Source organism: Rutilus rutilus (assembly GCF_951802725.1).
Source record: "Rutilus rutilus genome assembly, chromosome: 2".
NCBI classification, from domain to species: Eukaryota; Metazoa; Chordata; class Actinopteri; order Cypriniformes; family Leuciscidae; genus Rutilus; species Rutilus rutilus.
In genome coordinates, this window is record NC_140210.1 from 4,439,982 (window position 1) to 4,462,442 (window position 22,461).

At 38.4% G+C, this 22,461-nt stretch overlaps 2 long non-coding RNA genes across 2 annotated transcripts; one reads left to right on the plus strand and one right to left on the minus strand.

Annotated features, from left to right (window-relative positions):
• The first annotated feature begins 3,540 nt into the window (after nt 1-3,540).
• LOC311286684 lies at nt 3,541-5,933 on the plus strand. Its single transcript, XR_014626616.1, has 3 exons — nt 3,541-3,666; nt 4,395-4,496; nt 5,105-5,933. It is a non-coding gene; the product is annotated as an uncharacterized lncRNA (long non-coding RNA).
• A 2,822-nt stretch (nt 5,934-8,755) lies between these two features.
• LOC311286887 lies at nt 8,756-9,988 on the minus strand. The gene is made up of 3 exons (XR_014626667.1): nt 9,799-9,988; nt 8,991-9,114; nt 8,756-8,833 (listed from the first exon to the last, which is right to left on the minus strand). It is a non-coding gene; the product is annotated as an uncharacterized lncRNA (long non-coding RNA).
• Nucleotides 9,989-22,461: the final 12,473 nt, after the last annotated feature.

Below are 22,461 nucleotides of genomic sequence, written 5' to 3' on the forward strand. Positions count from 1 at the left end.
CGTGAATAAGACACAGGGAATGCTCTGAAATGCATGTGCTAAAGTAGCACTACTGTTTGGTGAATTCAAGGGGCGATAATCACAGGAGAGGCTCGAAGCCAACATGAAGTGAGTGCTTGCCAAAGTCTACCTACGATTTCACCTTCTTGTGTGAGAGAACAGTTGGGCTCACCAGATGGTAAAGCTGCCTATGTCTTCCAACAGAACGCCAGGGTCACTTAGCATGAAATAACTATACGTGACCCCCATCGCTCCTGTGGCCTTTTAAGTAATACTTACAGAATACGCTTCGGTTTGCATGACTGACCCAATATCCCAGAAGACTCTTTTCCCCCCATATCATAACCTCTTATTCAGTCTCTCTGCTGAGCTAAGCTAATCTATGGCACTTCATAGCTGTAGTCGCTGTGTTCATCTCATAGTCATTTCAGAAAATGCCTGAGGAAGAAATGCTTTCATATTACAGACAGCCCACTTGGGTCTGAAAGAAGCATTCTCCTTTATAGCCAATTTTTGTGTAAAATTTGCTTGGACCAACATGAAGACATCACACTGCGTCTCCTAAGAACACTGTGTATGTGTTGAGAGCCTTATAAAATATGTATAGTTGATTAGATGGCACGATGGATTTTGTGATTGTGGAACAAAAAAGCAATAAAACAATCAGTTGCACTTTAAAAAATAAAAATAAAATGTATTCGAAGACAATAACAAACTGTTTTAATATCTGTATCTTTTAAAAAAACGTATACACTATCTGTGCCACACATGTTATTGATTAAAAAGAGTCTACACAAGTAATTACCAATAGATATGAAATATGTTTATAATATGAAATCAAAAGTACTTAAATGTATTGCAAATAACGTGTTCCTGATCTCACTGTGTAACATGAACACTTTAATCTAAAACACAACCACCTTCCTCAATACATGCAAGTATGTCATTTTCTCATGTAAGAATTATTCATCGCTTTTTAATGCCAATGTGTGAACAGCATGTAATACAATCTTCCCTAACTTTCTAGGTTCTCTATGGAAGCATGAAGACTGATTTGTATGTGAAGGACTCGGGACGTTTTTTGCTGGGAAAAATCAAAAAGATACAATGAAAACAACGTTCAGGATAATGCAGATTCATTAACAGACACTGGATTAATTAAACTACAGTCTCACATAGTCAGATCTTTATAGTTTTTAGTCTACATTTAGTCTTAAAACTAATATATATATATATATATATATATACATACAGTGCTATGCATACGTTTAGACACCCATGCTGAAGTTGACTAAAAAGAGGAATAAAAAATCATCTTTTGGAAATTGAACTTAATGCCTTAATAAAAAAATAAAAAAAGGAAAAATCCAACCTTTAAGGACACCAATTTTCTTTGTGAATGAATAATGTATCGTAAATAAATAAATGTTCTTCTTTAAAATACAGGGTGCATAAGTCTGGACACCCCTATGTTAAATTCCCATAGAGGCAGGCAGATTTTTATTTTTAAAGGCCAGTTACTTCATGGATCCAGGATACTATGCATCCTGATAAAGTTCCCTTGGCCTTTGGAATTAAAATAGTCCCACATCATAACATAGCCTTCACCATACCGAGAGATTGGCATGGAGTACTTTCCATAAGATCATCTCTCAATGCAAATCAAACCAGCTATTAGGCTAACTGAAATAAAACCATGCCAATCTCTAGGTATGGTACACATGCTTCATTGGCATTTCATGTTAGATTTTGACTTAAAAATGTTAATAAATGGAGCCTTACAGTAAAGTGCTATTACTAGATATGGCTCGGCTCTATCCTTCAGTGTAAATGTATGGGATATTGTCTACCACTTTATTGCCTGCCAGTCAAACATTGCTTAGAAAACCAAAAGCACACCTCAAAATGTCACATAATTTGAGGAATAAACCATTCATGTACATAGGCAATGGTAAAAGTTCTGCTTGCCTTAGCAAACACTTTGGGTACAGAATTGTGAGATAATGTATATTTGGGAAGGGTCTATCGATTCTATCAAAGCTGATCGTGTTTGAAATGTGTTATGGACCTGTCATATTGATGTATTGTTTACAGGGAAATGGCAGCTGTATACAGTACTATATGTTAATTGAATTCATACGCCACAAGCCACACATTCATCAAAATGACAGAATGGATGTGAAGAGGTTCAACGTCCTGATGCCCATGAGCTCGTGAGCAAACGATGAAGCAGTTTCTCATTCCGGATGATTGGTGCAGTTAGATTCAGGCTTTGAGTAAGTGTCGTAGTTAGATTGACGTGAAGGTGAAGATTATTGACTTATATCATCATATTTAAACAGCCTAAACTCTCTGAAATAGTTTTTCTGTTTGTCTTTCCGGACAGAGTTACTTTTCCCAACGCCGCATTACAAGATCTGACCCCAATCTATTTTATCTGACTTATTCTAATTTCTGGAGTTAGTAAAGTAAAGCTATATTTAATTGATGTGGTCTGATGGACGGAAAATTAATATATGATAATATAATGAGATCAGTGAAAATCAGGAATATGGCAGAGGGTTTTAATGGATATCACAGGCTGTTAGGAGTTTTAAAACTCGCTGAGGGAATATTGAGTGACATTTTCTTTATCTTTCAGGAAATACACTTTTTAAGCTGATCACTCATCACGATGATGTAACATGGATGGATGGATGGATGGATGGATGGATGGATGGATGGATGGATGGATGATAACACCTGTCATATAAGCTCAAGATTGCTTTACAAACATTTGCCTCAGCAATGTAAGTTTTATTCATTACTAACTTGTTATAATTTGTACGAGATGAACAACCCTGTATCACATGAAATACGTTCTGAGGAAACTATTTTGCAAATCGCAATTACGTTACATGCCAACATATAAGCAGTGCTATTACGTTGGTCCTTAACCTAATATAGCCAATCTATTGCAGTGCTATTACGTTTGTCCTGAACATAATACATCCAAAGCAGGTTTCTTTTCACACGTAGCAGCTAATGCTGTTCATTTTGTTTTAATTATTTACTCCCTTTTTTCTCATTGGGCTACAAAATATTATCTATGCCAGGGCGAGTCAAATGGCAGCACACAGATAATTTTTATCTGGCCCTCCAACTGGGTTTTGATGTTTAAAACCCCTCGCAATCTGATATCAAAGTCCCCGCAAAGGTTTAGCGCGTTCAGCGGTGAGTTTAACAACGCACGTGATCATTCAGCGGTGAGTTTAACAACGCACGTGATCTCACGGCAGTTCGTGATATGGTCACGTAATTTAATCTATTGATTCGTGCCACGGACACGTTTATTTCGTTATTTTCGTAATACCAGCACGTTTTTTAAACTAATGTATTTTCAATGGGAATAGAAGCGTCTTTCGTGATAATAACATCACGATTCTTTCTGCCTGGCTGTCGGCTGCAGCAGAGAAGCTGTTTAATCAACATTTATTCACGAGATCTTATGTATTTTTATGTATTTTTTTAATGTTATTATTTCGGTCTTATTGCCAGGGAAGCTGGTTTGCTTTGCTGTTTATTGATTTTCTAAAATTATATTTTATCAGTAGGAAATCGCGCTGAAGAAGTCTCGTTCCGAACACATCGCGATATTTGGCATCAGTTCACGTGTGTCAGATGTTGGTAAGTAAATACCTAAATACGCTATCCTAATGTGTGATATCATGTCTTTTCTGTTTGTCGATATTAATCTGCCATTATATCTGCCATCTCCACGGAGACTTTGCGTTTCATTGCTTTCTAATTCAAAACAGGGTGATTAACACTGCCTGTCACGTGACGTGCTATAGGCCTAGATATTCATATCAGATTAAAAATAGTACAATTAGTTCCAAAGTTGTATTTGTAGTAGAAGCACAGTAAAAACAACACTTACCATGCTTTTACCACAGTAACATTAGTTTTACTGTGATAAGTGTAGTAAAAAGACAGTAATCACAAAACTTACCATGCTTTTACCACACTATTTGTAGTTTTAATGTGGTACTTATTGTAAATGCACAGTAACCACAACACTTACCATGCTTTCACCACAGTAACCATAGTTTTACTGTGATAGGTGTGGTAAAAGGACAGTAACCACAAAACTTACCATGCTTTAAACCTCAGTAACCTTAGTTTTACTGTGATTGGTTTAGTAAGGACAGTAATCACAAAACTTACCATGCTTTTACCTCAGTATTGATAGTTTTAAAGTGATATTTGTTGTAAATGCATATTAACCACAACACTTGCCATGCTTGTAAGGCTTTATAATGTAACATCCAATATTTGTAAGGTAAATCAGTACTTTTCCCTTTAAATAATCCTATATATTATACATAATGATATTTTCTTTTCTCTTTTTTCAGCTGAAAAGACCAAAAGGGCCTTTCGGACTCAGTCATTCCATTATTGTTTGAGGAGAAGTAAACGGAGAAGACGGACAGCTGCAAAGGCAAATATTCGCAATGGTATGTATGTGTTGGTTTTAACCCTAAATCAAACATTTTATCAAGCATTTGTTGTTTCTTAACTTTTCTCACAAAACCCATAGCCCAATCAGTACAAACATAGTCTGAAAGTCTTAATAATTCACAAGATTTAACAAGTTGTCAAATTCGTACGATACTCGTACATATTTGTATACTCGTACACAATCCTGCAGCTTTTACTCCTAGTGCTGTCATTGGCTACTGCCTCAATTCCTGTACATATTTATCGCGATATTTGTAAATCAGTTGCGCCACTTCTTGGAAAGTTGTCGGATGTCACACACACTGTCAGAAAGTTTATATTAATTGCAAATTGGTCTCCGTCTGTTTATGTTCCAGTGATACATGATGTCTCTCCACACCTCATAACCTACCTCTGTTTGCAAGAGTGGAAAAGCTTATCTGACTTGTCACATGACATCAGATACTCGATTATTTATATATAACTGTCCCGTTTGCATGTAAATCATTTTCATGATTATTGCTTGCTATTAAAGACATACTTTTATTCATAGAAATGCCCACATATCAGTGAACTTATTACATAAAAATGCTTTTAACATTTAATTATGCAACACTCTTTACAGAAAACATATCCTACAGTTATAAACTCACAACGGCATCATCAAGTCCTGTGCTGGGCAACAACTGTCCTCCAACGTATTCGATCCGTGGCCAGGTTCTTCACATCTTCCCATGGGACACTGACATTCTTCAGGTCTTCGTGAAACATCTGTCTCCATGTCTTCCTTGGTCTTCCCTGTCTCCTGCATCCTCCTGGTGGTGTCCACTTCATCACTGTGTTTGGGTGTTGTTGTTTGGGCATGCGTAGGATGTGTCCAGCGAGGTGCACCCTTTGCTCTGTCACAGTTTCTGAAAGTCTTCATGTGAAGTCCCATTCCTCCTCAGGATCTCTTTGATATATGCAGAACCAATATTGAAAATAGTGATTTATCTTTTTCCATATTGTTAAAGCATTTTGTTTTCTCTTTTCAGCTTCATAAATTGTACTTGATTTCTGCCTAATGGCTTTATCAAAAAAGTGTCAGTGTTCATCAGGTGTTTTGCTAAAGGACATATTCATTGCATAGTTACAATAAAAGTGACCAATAATCACAAGGATATAGAATGAAAGTTGAGAATGTAAAATGTTGTGCTTATGTTTTTGCCTATTTGTTATTTAAAGCGAAGAAACAAATGTATGTTCACATAACAAACTTGAATCTCATCTCTTGGTTTGTAAATATATTCAACTTCATCATAGCAATTTTTTTAACGTTAATGTATGTGTCACTATAATAGATTGCTCCTGTATCTGGATATTTTTAATTAACTGATTTTTATACTGTTGTGCAGTAGTTTTGGCACTACATTTGTCTTTAAACAGTTTGACATTAAATATTGGAATAAGCTTTCAAAATGGTGTCCATTCATTGTGCTTTTGTTACATTTATTTGAATATAATTGATATACCTTTAATATACTATACATACACTGTAAATGTTAGAAGCACTTTAGTACATGTAATTATCTTTAATTAAAATACTGCAAAACTACCCCTGCTGTAGGACATTGCTTTGAAAAAAGTTTCTCTTTCAAATTTATTTATGCATCAGTCTAAGCAAATTTGTGTCATTGATCATGTGACCTCGTTTTTGGATGGTAACCACACAAAGGAGTCTTTTGTTTTTAAATATGAGTTTTATAATTTAATTAGAAGGAATGCATGTTTAACAGCCTAAATATAAAATATTTAAGGTATCTATCCCCGCAGCCGGAACCAGAAGAGATCTGTCATCGTTTACCATAAACCAGGGCATGTAAGTGTGACGCATCTGTTCAGCTGGGTTGTTATTGGTTGTGACTTTATCGCAGAACTCGCTGTGATTGGACAATCGTTTAACCCATATAAAACGGCGCTTCATGTTACAAAGTATGTTTTGGTGTTATTATTACGTTAGTTATACATTAAGCTAACTATAAAGTGTCTCTATGTTGTGAGAAATTACTCCTTTACCGAGATCCTAACCCTAACCCTAAGCTTGTCTGCACATTTCAATGAACTACAGAACAATGCTTCCTGCTCCACTGATAGAATGACAGAGATATGTGGGTAATGTAGTTTAAAACGTTTAGTAATAAAACAATAAATGTTAAATAAATAATATATTTAATGGACAACTGGATATCTAAATTTGTTCATTGTGCAAACCTTTATGACATATATGAGGGACAGGCTGAAATTTGATATTTTACTGTGAGCACTTTAAAAATAACCTTTATGCCAGCTTTCCATATATGTCTGAAAACTGTGGCCAACATTATTTATTAAACATAGTATAAGCAGTTGTCCAGCCGATTTTCTCTTTGATACACTAATCAGACTTTGAGTTACAGCCATTTGAAATGTGCATTTGTTTGCACTTCTGGGGGCCGTTGCTGGGCCCTGGGGGTGGAAGGACAGTATAATCTACACAGATCTACACATACTATTACTATTACACAAGGATAATGCACCATTCAGTAAAACAACAAAAAAACAGTGCCAACATTTCCTTTTCACCCCCTCTGATTGCTGCTTATATTCCTGACATCAGTGATATATAGAGTATACTATATAGAGTATACTAGAATGATCAACATGGATCATCTTCAATTAAGCTTTAAGTATTTATAGCAAGATAGCCCACTGCAGCCTCTTGTTATTCACATAGCTTCCTTTTATTTCACTGGAAACTGGCATACATGCAAGTATGTGCAACTTTTGTTGCATTGTTGTCCCAAATATCATTAACCAGATCTAAATTTTTATGTCCCAAGTAAAAGAATCATGGTAATTAATTATATTTAGTTATTTATAAGTTATTAATTATATGTAGTTATTTTTAAAGAAATAAGAAATTAAAATTTCTCAAAAGAAAATTTCTATTTACTGTACCAAACACCACTTTCAATACACAATAGTCATCATACTTTATTAAACAACACTTTATTGGAGAACAAAGCATAAAGTTGATAAAGTAGCATAAAGACAAATGAGATTCAAGATAAATAAAAATGTGTCTTCAAAAACACGTTAACATCATATGAATCCATTCACAGCTGCTGAAGCCACAAAACGAGTGCCAGATAATCATATTCAGTCACATATGATACAGAAAACAGATTTGATATTGTGTTGGAAAATAATGATTCATTATCACAGCTAAACTGGTTTCTTGCTCTTCCCTGTACGTCTCTATCGTGTTAGTGTTCTTCATCCTCGTCTAAACAGTTTGTTCAGTTGAAGAACAGAAGAACAGAAGATGTGATCACTGATGTGGAGTAGCTTTTTCTCAACCAGAGGAAGAAGTCTCAACATCCCATTGTCAGGCGTTCTCCAGTCCTGGTCTGAAAGTAAAACAAAAGACAGAAACCATTCAAATAAAGTGATGTTATGTTCTGCGTTATTTAAAGCAGTGATGGTTTACTCTGGCCCTCAGCGTCCACTGTCCTGCACATTTAGCTCCGACCTCAAACCCTCCTGCCTATTGTCTAGAAGTAAACCTGAAGGCTTTGGTTAAAATTTTCAGATGTGCTCGATTAGGGTTGGAGGTTAACTCTTAACTAACCTCAAAAAGTAGAATGCAAAGGGCCAGAGTTGCCTGTTCCTTACATAAATTTACAAAGCAGCAGTCAGTACGTTATATAATATACACATTGAAGTATTATATATATATATATATATATATATATATATATATATATATATATATATACACATATACATATATAAATATATATACATATATATATATATATATATATATATATATATATATATATATATATATATATACACATATACATATATAAATATATATACATATATATATATATATATATATATATATATATATATATATATATATATATATATATATATATATATAAAATATTGCAGCACAAAATAAGCTAAGTACTGAACAAAAACAGTTTTACCCATATCAACAGCAACATATTTTAAAAGATTTTTAAGAAAGGCATGGTCTCTTTTGAGCCTTTGCCAGTGATGCTTGATTTCTTTCCAGACAACATAATCTTCTGTCAATTGTTTCAAGAGCTTCACTTGGTCAAAAACCAAGTGATAACCTGTACAATGTAAAATTGTCAACATCAAATTGTGTACTACATATTACAGCATTGTTTCAATACAAGACATACCAATGGACTCGTGCACTTTTCTGCCTTCTTTGGGCATCAGATGTTCCTTCCTCACCCGAAACAAAGGACTTATTCGATTAGCTTGCGTTGATATAAGGACTGGTCTTCCTTCTCTGCTGTAAAACAAGATAGTCTCGACTTACTCTATGTGCAATTACTATTGTTCTTGAAACACAAATTAAGACAGTTATAAATAAGTTAATTTACCATATGATTCAGGAGAGAACATTTGATGAGTAAATACTGATTGCAATATTCTAGAAACTTCACCTGGGAAGGGCTGATCACGGCAAGATTCGCTGCGACTCATTAGTAGCTCTTGTAATGGTTGGCTCTTAAAAGAGCTGTTGAGTTTGATATTGGTAGAGCTTTAAAAAAAAAGGACTAAGTAATCCTGCAAAACAGAAAGGAAGGTCATTTTAATACATTACTTGCAAATAGTCAGTTTATAACTGTAGGATATGTTTTCTGTAAAAAGTGTTGCATAATTAAATGTTAAAAGCATTTTTATGTAATAAGTTCACTGATATGTGGGCATTTCTATGAATAAAAGTATGTCTTTAATAGCAAGCAATAATCATGAAAATGATATACATGCAAACGGGACAGTTATATATAAATAATCGAGTATCTGATGTCATGTGACAAGTCAGATAAGCTTTTCCACTCTTGCAAACAGAGGTAGGTTATGAGGTGTGGAGAGACATCATGTATCACTGGAACATAAACAGACGGAGACCAATTTGCAATTAATATAAACTTTCTGACAGTGTGTGTGACATCCGACAACTTTCCAAGAAGTGGCGCAACTGATTTACAAATATCGCGATAAATATGTACAAGAATTGAGGCAGTAGCCAATGACAGCACTAGGAGTAAAAGCTGCAGGATTGTGTACGAGTATACAAATATGTACGAGTATCGTACGAATTTGACAACTTGTTAAATCTTGTGAATTATTAAGACTTTCAGACTATGTTTGTACTGATTGGGCTATGGGTTTTGTGAGAAAAGTTTTAAGAAACAACAAATGCTTGATAAAATGTTTGATTTAGGGTTAAAACCAACACATACATACCATTGCGAATATTTGCCTTTGCAGCTGTCCGTCTTCTCCGTTTACTTCTCCTCAAACAATAATGGAATGACTGAGTCCGAAAGGCCCTTTTGGTCTTTTCAGCTGAAAAAAGAGAAAAGAAAATATCATTATGTATAATATATAGGATTATTTAAAGGGAAAAGTACTGATTTACCTTACAAATATTGGATGTTACATTATAAAGCCTTACAAGCATGGCAAGTGTTGTGGTTAATATGCATTTACAACAAATATCACTTTAAAACTGTCAATACTGAGGTAAAAGCATGGTAAGTTTTGTGATTACTGTCCTTACTAAACCAATCACAGTAAAACTAAGGTTACTGTGGTGAAAGCATGGTAAGTGTTGTGGTTACTGTGCATTTACAATAAGTACCACATTAAAACTACAAATAGTGTGGTAAAAGCATGGTAAGTTTTGTGATTACTGTCTTTTTACTACACTTATCACAGTAAAACTAATGTTACTGTGGTAAAAGCATGGTAAGTGTTGTTTTTACTGTGCTTCTACTACAAATACAACTTTGGAACTAATTGTACTATTTTTAATCTGATATGAATATCTAGGCCTATAGCACGTCACGTGACAGGCAGTGTTAATCACCCTGTTTTGAATTAGAAAGCAATGAAACGCAAAGTCTCCGTGGAGATGGCAGATATAATGGCAGACTAATATCGACAAACAGAAAAGACATGATATCACACATTAGGATAGCGTATTTAGGTATTTACTTACCAACATCTGACACACGTGACCTGATGCCAAATATCGCGATGTGTTCGGAACGAGACTTCTTCAGCGCGATTTCCTACTGATAAAATATAATTTTAGAAAATCAATAAACAGCAAAGCAAACCAGCTTCCCTGGCAATAAGACCGAAATAATAACATTAAAAAAATACATAAAAATACATAAGATCTCGTGAATAAATGTTGATTAAACAGCTTCTCTGCTGCAGCCGACAGCCAGGCAGAAAGAATCGTGATGTTATTATCACGAAAGACGCTTCTATTCCCATTGAAAATACATTAGTTTAAAAAACGTGCTGGTATTACGAAAATAACGAAATAAACGTGTCCGTGGCACGAATCAATAGATTAAATTACGTGACCATATCACGAACTGCCGTGAGATCACGTGCGTTGTTAAACTCACCGCTGAATGATCACGTGCGTTGTTAAACTCACCGCTGAACGCGCTAAACCTTTGCGGGGACTTTGATATCAGATTGCGAGGGGTTTTAAACATCAAAACCCAGTTGGAGGGCCAGATAAAAATTATCTGTGTGCTGCCATTTGACTCGCCCTGGCATAGATAATATTTTGTAGCCCAATGAGAAAAAAGGGAGTAAATAATTAAAACAAAATGAACAGCATTAGCTGCTACGTGTGAAAAGAAACCTGCTTTGGATGTATTATGTTCAGGACAAACGTAATAGCACTGCAATAGATTGGCTATATTAGGTTAAGGGCCAACGTAATAGCACTGCTTATATTAGGTTAAGGACCAACGTAATAGCACTGCTTATATGTTGGCATGTAACGTAATTGCGATTTGCAAAATAGTTTCCTCAGAACGTATTTCATGTGATACAGGGTTGGAGATGAATGGCAAAATCAAAGGCTATTGCACTTATGTATGTCTTCTCATGACACATCTCATTGGTTGAACTTTGTACACTTCCTGCAAAAAGAAGACATGAAAACTGAACACAAACATGCAGTTTCATAATCATCATTTAAACCAATGCCGTACATGCTGAAAAGAGGCAAAACCCCCCCAAACCAAAACAAGGATGAACTGAACACCTTTTTTGCAAACTGCTCTGAAAAATTGCAACAACGCTTCAACGTTTTTATGTGATTAAAACAGAAAACGTATGAGGATGTGAGCAGTTGCCAAAGTTGATGTTTTCATGCTAGTAGTAAACCTTCCTACAACAGCTTCATTTTATGTTTCCATGCTCTCACCCAAAGACTGCAATATTGGCATGACTATAAAAAGCACCCAAGTGCTTTGATATATCTCAGAAAATCTTCTGGCAATGTTCAGAGCGGACACATTATTGCATTCAGTCTCTCTGACTTCCCCACTGGCTCTCTGTGTAACCTTGCATCCTCTTATCTAAGGCAGTATAATGATGGTGTGCCTTTTGAGGTGTAGCAGACCAATTATAGGTCTTGAGGTCGCTTGGCATCTTAAAAAAGGTGTGCGTGTTTAATTTTAACTTAAAATTAGTAACCTTGAGGGTGTTTATTTTCAAAACGGTGCCCGTTAAGTCACATCACAGCAAGTCAAGTCAAGGAGCTGTCAAGCAGTAATTAGAGAGTTAATGACCCTGTCAGAAGTGATCAGAATATACTTTTAGATTTCTTCATTTGGAAATGAAGAAGAGGCACTTCTGAGATAATGACATGACTGCAACCTGAACCTGCTTCAGCAACCTTTTCAGACCTAAAAAATGTAATGTATTAATGGTTTTATATATATAAAAAAATAAATAAAGTAATAATAATACTTGGTTTAGATCTACAAAAATGTAAAATAATTGATCGAAAACACTAAAAATATTCATTTGAAAAGTATTTTGTAATTTGAGATAGAAAAAAATGGAATGATAGAAAGAATAGATAGAGATAGAGATAGACAGACAGACATACAGACATAGAGAGAGAGAGAGAGAGAGAGCACCATCTCAGACATTTGGACCCCAGCGAAAATAATGCATTTCATTTTTTCAACAAATAGCGATCAAGAGATTAAAGAATAAAGGGAAAAAGATGAAGGGTGAATTACTACCGGGGTCTCCAACAGTCTGACATCTTTTATCAGTAAAATGAATGGTGTGACTGTTTCCAGAGCAGTCTTGTCAGTGTGAGCATCTGCCACGCTGCGCTGAAGACGATTCCAGCGGCGTACAGCAGGGAATCTGAATGCAGTGCACTTTCCCCGGGGCTGCGAGGACTTGTGTGCAGCCTTATTATGTGTGAGATGAGCCCTGTTATGGCACACACTGAAAATATTGATCACTGGCGAGCACAGCAGCAGTAACGCAGAAGCAAGCCAGCCACTTGACACGACAGGAATAAAAGTGCGCGGCAACAAAAATAAACACATACAGTACACGACTTGTAGACGCACAAGGAATGCCGATTTAGCTTTTCGTGGGAAGTGCATCTAACTACAAATGGATGATGTTGTATGCAGAGATGCTCATTACAAGGAGTCTTGGATTTAACAATTTGTGCCGCAACGTGACATTGTCAGGGAAAATACCATTACATAATTGCATTGAGAGGCCTCAAGAGGAGAAAAAAAATAAAACACTGTACAAGTTTCACTTCATCCAGCAGGATTTTATTAGAGTCATAGAATCATATTGGGTACTGTATTGTTGTTGTTGTTATTATTAAATCACAAGGAGATATAAAAAAGAAAAAGAAAAAAATTATTAAGCGAATGAATGAATGACCGAACAAGCAGACTAATTTTGGCAATACTTTTTTTTCTAGTTTTTCACCATTTCCCCCCTGATTTGCATTTTGGATTAAAAATTAAAATAATTAAAAAGGAATACACAGCTTCCACTATAGCCACAGGCCCGTCCAAACCTTGACTGATGACTTCTCCACAACACTTTGCTTAAAGATGACATACTATGCCCCTTTTCACAAGATGTAATATAAATCTATGGTGTCCCAAGAATGTGTCTGTGAAATTTCAACTCAAAATAGCAAGAGCTGGCTGAAAACTCCAGTTAAACATTTCTGGGAGTCAGTTCATAGCACTGAGTCTTCAAGACATTCAAGAGTCCAACAGTTCCCTAAACAACATGTCAGAAATCAGCTGTGATTGGTCACTTTACATGCCAGTCTCTTTCTGCTTAAGTGGACAGCTCTTGGCCATAATAACCTACAAATTGGGCCAGATCTTGTGCCGATCTAGTGAAAAGTCTGGCTTTGTGAGCCTGGGTGTCTAGTGACCCCTCTTAACAGCTTGCCCCATACTGCTACAGTTCCTCAGCTGTGATTACGGCCCCAATCCTCTCGCAGATTGTGTCAGAGAGCATCCCTGCACAGCAGAACTACAAGGAGTGCCCTGCTGCTTAAACCTGCCTATCCTTATGCAATGGCAATTATGCCATCTATTCTAGGAAATGTGACACATGCTCAAGAAATGCAGCTAGTATAATGAGCAGCAGCACTCCTAATGCACAGTCTGTCTTGAGAATATTTTCTTCAGCACTTCCACATGCAGTTAGCGAGTATATGATTAAAATAAAATAATGAACAGTGCTGTTTCAATGCAGCAGATGCTTTAAAGTGATTTCAAATACATTTTATCAGTATGTGCAATCTTTGGGAATCATGCACTTGGCATTGCAATAAACAAACTTGAAGGGCTAATGCATTTATCCGTCAGTTCAAAACTGGGCGCTAAAAGTTTTAGGTGGTCCTGTCTGGGATGTGCAAAATAAAAAAAAGGATAGAACAGAAGCACGTGTGCGATTAAGAATAGATCAACGGCTTAGTTAATTGTCTGCATAATCTTGTAAATCGGCAACGCTCTAATCAATGCATAACATGCAGCTTCTGGAATGAGTGATGTGAAAACCAAGAAACTGGTTGAGTTTTTCAGTGGCAGCCAAGAGAGATGGGAAAAGTCGGTGAGGACGGAAAAGAAAAAAGGAAGAGATTAAAAAAACCCGTAGTGAGATAATCAAAGGAGCTGTTTAACAATCATGATGTATTCTCGGTGGCGGGGTAAAGCCCTTTGTGTCTCATTAAATGAGGTTTTTGGGGTATACTCTTTGCATAAAAGAGTACACTGACGCATGAGTGATGTAAGAACATCCCACTATTCATGTATGGGAAAGTATATGTATATTTTGTAGGATATATGCAACTGCTAAGTATGTGTATGTATGTACATGTATGTATGTATGTATGTTTGTATGTATGTATGTACGTACATGGATGTATGTATGTATGCATGCATAACGGAGACCAGCTAGTGAGAGCTCTGCAGGTAAATCTCACTCCCCAGATCTCCATAGAGACTGTGGTCTTTAGTGTCCTTGTTAGCATGCCCGCGACCCGGGTTCGAGGCCCGCACAGCAACCATCCAAGACCACCCTAACAACTCCCTATTAACAGTGCAGGATAACCTCACAACTGCATAGTATCATTCCAGCGACCAGCTAGAAAACCCTTACTCTCAAACACCAACAAATACCAAGCAACACCCAAGCAAACACCCAGCAAACTAAAGAAACTGCCTAGGAAGTCAGTAGGTCAGAATACCCTAACAACTTCCAAGCAATGTCCTAACAACCAGTCAGAACACCCTAGCTTTCAAACACTAATAAAGCTCTAACAAATGGCAAGCAACATTCAAGCATCCACCAAGGATACCCTAGCAACACCCTAGCAACCAGCCAGGATTCCCTTGCAATGTCCTTGTGGCTAAATCTTTCAAACACCAAGAACTCTATAGCAAATGGCAATCAACTTAGCATTCAAAGTACTCAAGATTTGCATAACCTTGAAAAATCTAATTGCCTCTTCAAACCACACAAGTATTCAAACAGCAGTATAGGAATATACGTATAAATACATGAGGACAACTTTTGATGAATGAAGGACATTGCCCAGATTGGCCACTATTTTCTGTGCACCTGCTCATAGATAGATTGTAGGTTAGTGCATTCCTTCATTCCCATAATTTTCATTGAGATTTTTATAAAGATCCAAGATGGCGGCGCGAGTACATCGCGAGGCTCGCGGTCTCTCCAGATTCTGTAATTTAGCAGTATTTTTCTTGCTCATTTCGGGTCTGTTCGTCCAGAACAGTTGTGCCTTAACATCGTACACCCAAGGTGAGCTTTTGGATATTGGTTTGCGAATTTCCGACAGTTTTATGGACAACCTTCGACTCCTTCCTGAGATCGCCAGATCACCCGAGGCTATGCACTCTGCCCGGCCGGGCGGAAGTGCTCGCAGGCGCCGGCGAGATCGTAAACAAAGGCGGGGGAAGCGCGGAGGACTAAGAGCTAAGCTAAAGCTAACACCACACCGGCTCTCTTTACCCAGCATTTTCCTTGCCAATGTACGGTCGCTGTTGAACAAAATGGAGGAGATTCGACTCAACATCACATACAGCAAGAGACTTTTGAACTGTAATGTTCTAATTTTCACGGAAACATGGTTAAACAGCGGAATACCGGACAACGCTATTGAGCTAGCGGGACGCCATACATTCCGGGCGGATAGAACATTAGATGGTTCCGGTAAGACCAGAGGTGGTGGATTGTGCATTTACATTAACAAAGCTTGGTGCACAAACTCTGCTATTGTTGGGAGACATTGTTCAGCTAACCTTGAGTTTCTCATGGTTAAATGTAGACCGTTTTATCTACCGCGGGAGTTCACTTCCACTATTATAACTGCAGCCTATATTCCCCCGGATGCTGATGCCAAGTTTGCTATGAAAGAACTTCACGCAGCCATCAGTAAACAACAGACCGTTCACCCGGAAGCTGCGTTTATTGTTGCGGGTGATTTTAATCATTCAAACTTAAAGTCAGTGCTACCGAAATTTCACCAGCATGTTTCCTGTCACACCAGAGGAAACAAAACCTTAGACCATGTTTACACAAACATGGCTGAAGCTTACGTCGCGACACCCCTCCCCCACTTGGGACAGTCAGATCACCTTTCTTTGTTCCTCACCCCCAAATATGCACCTCTGATCAATCGCGTGAAGCCATCAGTGAAGACCATCAAGGTGTGGCCTGCGGGGGCAGATTTCTCACTCCAGGAAAGGTTTCTACACACAGACTGGAGTATGTTTGCTTCTCAAGCCACCAGTGGCTCTCACACGGACATTGACTGCTACACCTCCTCTGTACTGGATTATATTAATACCACCATTGACAGTGTTACAACCCAGAAGCAGATCACCACATACCCAAATCAGAAGCCATGGATGAACAGGGAAGTGCGACTCCTATTGAAGACACGCAATACTGCCTTCAGATCAGGAGATGCACAAGCCTATAGCACATCCAGAGCAAATCTGAAAAGGGGCATCAAAGAGGCCAAGCACTGCTACAAGCTTAAGATAGAGGGACACTTTTCCAACGCTGACCCTCGGCGCATGTGGCAGGGCATTCAGGCCATCAGTGACTACAAACCCTCTCACTCCACCCCCGCAGCCACTGATGTCAACTTCCTGAACGAGCTAAATGACTTTTATGCTCGCTTTGAAAGAGACAACAGAGAAACTGCCACCAAGCTCAAATCCTCAGCTGACCACCCACCGATCACACTCTCCTCCACAGATGTCTGCAATGCACTGAGCAGGATCAGCGCGCACAAGGCTGCTGGACCAGACAACATCCCTGGACGCGTACTCAGGGCATGTGCGGAGCAGCTCGCTGGGGTTTTTACAGACATTTTCAACCTGTCTCTTGCCCAAGCAGCTGTACCAACATGCTTTAAATGCACTTCCATTGTGCCAGTGCCAAAACACTCCAGCCCGAAGTGCCTTAATGACTACCGCCCTGTAGCACTCACACCCATCGTAATGAAGTGCTTTGAGCGGCTGGTCCTGGCACACCTAAAAGACTCTCTACCATCCACATTGGACTCACACCAGTTTGCCTACCGTAGCAATAGGAGCACAGAGGATGCAGTCTCCATGGCACTGCACTCTGTGCTCACACATCTGGACAATAAGAACACTTATGCACGCATGCTGTTTGTTGACTTCAGCTCAGCATTCAACACTGTCATCCCAACTAAGTTAATAGCCAAACTTGGAGACCTGGGCTTCAACACCTCCATGTGCAACTGGATTTTGGACTTCTTGACCAACAGACCCCAGAATGTTCGATCCGGCTCCAACTGCTCCACATCCATCACACTCAACACTGGTGTACCACAGGGCTGTGTGCTAAGCCCGTTCCTCTACTCCCTCTTCACCTCCGACTGCAAGCCTGTGTACGGATCTAATTCCATCGTCAAGTTTGCGGACGACACTACGGTGATTGGTCTCATCAGCAACAACGATGAGACTGCCTATAGGGAGGAGATCAAGCACCTGGCCACATGGTGCACCGAAAATAACCAGCTCCTCAACACCACCAAAACGAAGGAGCTCATCGTGGACTTCAGGAAAGTGTCAAGAGGCACACACGACACCATCCACATCAATGGAATGGCTGTTGAGCGTGTCTCCAGTTTCAAGTTCCTGGGGACCCACATCTCGGCGGACATGACCTGGACAACCAACACCTCCAGCCTGGTCAAGAAGGCTCACCAGCGCCTTTTCTTCCTGAGGACACTGAGGAAGAATCAGCTTTCCTCCACTATCCTGGTGAACTTCTATCGCTGTGCAATAGAAAGCATCCTGACCAACTGTGCTACAGTGTGGTATGGGAGCTGTTCTGTTGCAGAGCGCAAGGCACTGCAGCGGGTGGTGAAAACCGCCCAGCGCATCACTGGGACTCCACTACCTGCCATCGAGCACATCCAGAGGAAACGCTGTCTGCATCGAGCTCGCAGCATCCTTAAGGACTCCTCTCACCCAGCCCACAGACTGTTTTCTCTCCTGCCCTCCGGCAGGCGTTTCAGGTGCCTCCGGACCAGGACCAGCAGACTAAAGAACAGTTTTTTCCCCAGAGCTGTCTCTTTATTAAACTCTAACCCTCATTGATCCCACTCCCCTCATATACTGATTGACTCTCCTCTCCCTCCTCACACCTGCCTCCATTTTGTTATTTGCAATACTATAATGTTCATTTGCACTGCTGACTGTTATTACAGTAACAACTGTTTACATATGCATCTTGCACTACTACCTTGACTGGAATATGCTCAATTTGCACTGCCGACTGTTTATTTACAGTACCGACTGTTTATATATACATTGCAATATCGTACCTTAACTGTAATATGCAATTACTTTCCACTGCACTTTCACTCGGATAGCTTCTGTCCAAACTTTATTTGCACTACTTTAAATCCATTGTTATACTGCTCATTAGCCTAACTTATACATATATCTATTTGTTAAATTCTGTTTATAGTAATAGCCATCTGTATATTATGCTCACATTCTGTTTATAGTAACAGCCATCTGTATATATATTCATAGTACATATCTATCTGTAAAATTCTGTTTATAGTAACAGCCATCTGTATATTATATTCAGTACATATCTATCTGTAAACATTCTGTTTATAGTAATAGCCATCTGTATATTATTATATTCAGTACATATCTAGCTGTAAACTCTGTTCACAGTAATAGTTATCTGTATATTATATTCATAGGACAATCTATCTGTAAATTTTTGTTTATAATAGTATTCAACTCTATATTTATTCAGTACATATCCATGTTCTGCACTTATGGAACCACTGTATATCCTGCACTTGCTGCTATTGCACTTCTGGTTAGACCTAAACTGCATTTCGTTGCCTTGTACCTGTACTTGTGTAATGACAATAAAGTTGAATCTAATCTAATCTAATCTAATCTAATAAAGGCACGCAAAGTGAGAGTCTAACTGATCAGAGAGCTTTTCGTCAATTAGCATAGAAGGCTTTCCAGGCCTTTGCCTTGATTAACATATACTGTACATGTTTTGTTTTGTTTTTCATAATGTGTGTATCATGCAGCTGAGTGTGCAAAAAGAAAAGTTTGGTGGTTACATTCTTAAATGAATGTTGACGTGCATCAGCTCTCATAGATCTAATTCACAGCAGAAGCTTGGAGTATCCCACAATGCAGCTGTGCCTCTAACTGCTGTGGCAGCTAATTCAGGTGTTCTTTATCTTCCCTGTCTTCCCAGGAGCTGCCAGGTAATACTGATTGGCACTGTGAGGTAGTTTGACTTTGCTTTGTTGACACTGAACGGTTGAACCTCCTACGCAGCACGTCTAATGAAGAGTCCACATGTGCCACGTACCATCAATCAACAGTAGTTAGCTAGTTAAGATCATGATTAATTTAATAGCAAGCTTTGTGGAATAGCTACCGCAGGCTTCACCCCCATAGCAACCACAGAGTCAACTAGCAGGCTGAAGCTGTCCTGGTTACTTTAATTGTCACAGCTCTGTTGGGTGCAACCACTTTCTCTGCAAGGAAACTGATGCCACTGCATTAGTAAAAATGCCACATTGGTTTTGTGTTGAGATGCTTTGATCAAGAGACCTTGTAAATATGTTGGATATTGCTTTCCTCAAAGACTTACAAAGCCAATACAAACCCAGCAGTGAAGCAAAGCACACTGTAAAAAACGTGGTGTCACCTTCAAGTTGACAGCTAGGAGACATGCTAATTTCATTTCTTAACGGTGGGATAGAACTGATTTTAATACCCATTTCTCTCTCTCTTTTTTGTTTTAAATTTGCTAGCAGGTACAGTTGTACATAATGATTATTGTGATTTTTTTTAATTTCCCAGTTGTATGCACATGGTGCAATTGAATTGGGTGGGTGGACAGTTAGATGGACAGACAAACAAACAAATGGATAGACAGGCAGGTGGATGGATTTTAACTTTATTTAAAAATGACAATATGGATGGATGGATTTTAACATTATTTAAAACTTACAATAGAGATGGATGGATGGATGGATGGATGGATGGATGGATGGATGGATGGATGGATAGATAGACAGATTTTAACTTTCTTTATAAATGACAATAGGGATGGATGGATGGATGGATGGATGGATGGATGGATGGATGGATGGATGGATGGATGGATGGATGGATGGATGGATGGATGGATGGATGGATGGATGGACAAACAAATAAATGGATAGGTAGTTAGGTATGTTGATGGATGGATGAACGAGGAAATCTTTCTGGTTAGACTTGTAAAGAAGCATTGTGCAACCAGAGTAGGAAGCATAACATGCTGGTTTCAGCAGAGTCTACATTCATAATAAATCACAGATAAATAGCTGTGCGGTGTGTTAGACTCACTACAAGCCTGTTAAATTTCAAGACTATAGTTCTGGAGCCCTACAGTACGCGAGTACCTGGAAGTACCTCACAGCAATCAATCAGTTCGCTCCTCGTGGTGGCTGACACGACTTTCCCACTTGACTGAAAATATAAAGTTTGTTAAAAAAACGCTGTGTCACCACATTAACAAATGTTTGAACTTCCTCTGGCTTTTGTGTACAGGCTGCTGTAAAATAGATGGTGTTGAACGAAACAAAAAATGAAATTTACATTAAGTAATAAATCAAAGTTCCTGGTTAATGCAAGGCAGGCAGAAGCAGGTGCGAACAATCTGTGGAGATCTCAAGTCAGAGAGTTATATGAGTAATGACGTGCACACAGGAGTGATAACTACACCGCATAAACGTTACTGAGAGTAAAGAATACCTGGATAACACAAGAGTCCTAGATCCAATCAATCAAAGACTCAATACAACCTGCAAATGTCTTTTTATACATTTCGCTGTAGGCACATGGAGAGCACATGTATTAAAACTTTGTCCATGCTCTGTGATCACAGCACGCTTTTAGGGAAAAACGTACATAGTTTATTTGTCAGGTTCCATTTACTCTCGTACAATGCATTCACATACCTCTGTTCCCCCTAAAGTGATTCAAATTAACAATAACGGGGAAATAATCTTCTGAATAACACTAAGAAAAGCTACATTTTTTTTTTTTTTGTGTGAGTGGTGCTTGCCCATTTAAAAGTGGTTTAGCACATTGCTATGAGGCTACTAGGGTGTTTTGGGTGGTTGTGCATATTACTAGTTTACATTGTGTTCCAAGGGGTGTGCTGGATGGATGCTATCGTTGCTATCGAGTGGTGCTAGATTGTTCATAGTGTACTGAGGTTGTTTTTCAGTAAATACATGTAATATCAAAAGCTCTATTTGAATAGTCAATAGGTAGCAACCTTACAAGCACCCCTAATAAACACTAGTAGTACACAACTGTGACTAGATAACATGGCATTGTCTGCACAGCTGCCTAGCCATATTTAGCAATGGTTTAGAAGCACATCTCTAGCACAACTACTAAAATGATGACTTAAAATCAGATATGCACAACAGACCATGACGAAAGCACTAAACCTGACTAATGCAACCCTCCTTAAGCTTCCATCATTTAGAGACTCAAATTAACTATGCCATCTCCAAACCCATCACTAAAGTCCAGGAAACATCCTCTACACCCCATAAAACCCGCCTTTTCCGTCTTTGATGTATCTTCGATGTGCCGTGTTCATTAGCGCCAATCACTGAGGCTTGTCAAAAAAGCCAGCTAAAGTGATTTCAATAATGACTCACGAGATGGATCAACGTGATGCACGTGGGAGGCTCTAGCAGAAACGCCAAATAATAGTGCCCTCGCTCAACACAGGGTTTATATAACGTGTTCGCTTCACTAACAACTCAGGAGAACTTTAGTGTTAGTTCTGGTCGTTCAAGGATTTGCCTACAACCTCATAAAAGACCAATTAAAAGAGGCACGTTTGACACGCATTCGTGGCTACTTGGTGTTGTTGTTGTTTTTTTGTTTTTTTTTTTTTTTTGCATTCTTGAATTAATTGAAAGTTTAATTACGGCGCTTGGGATCCCAGTGGTTACACTACACA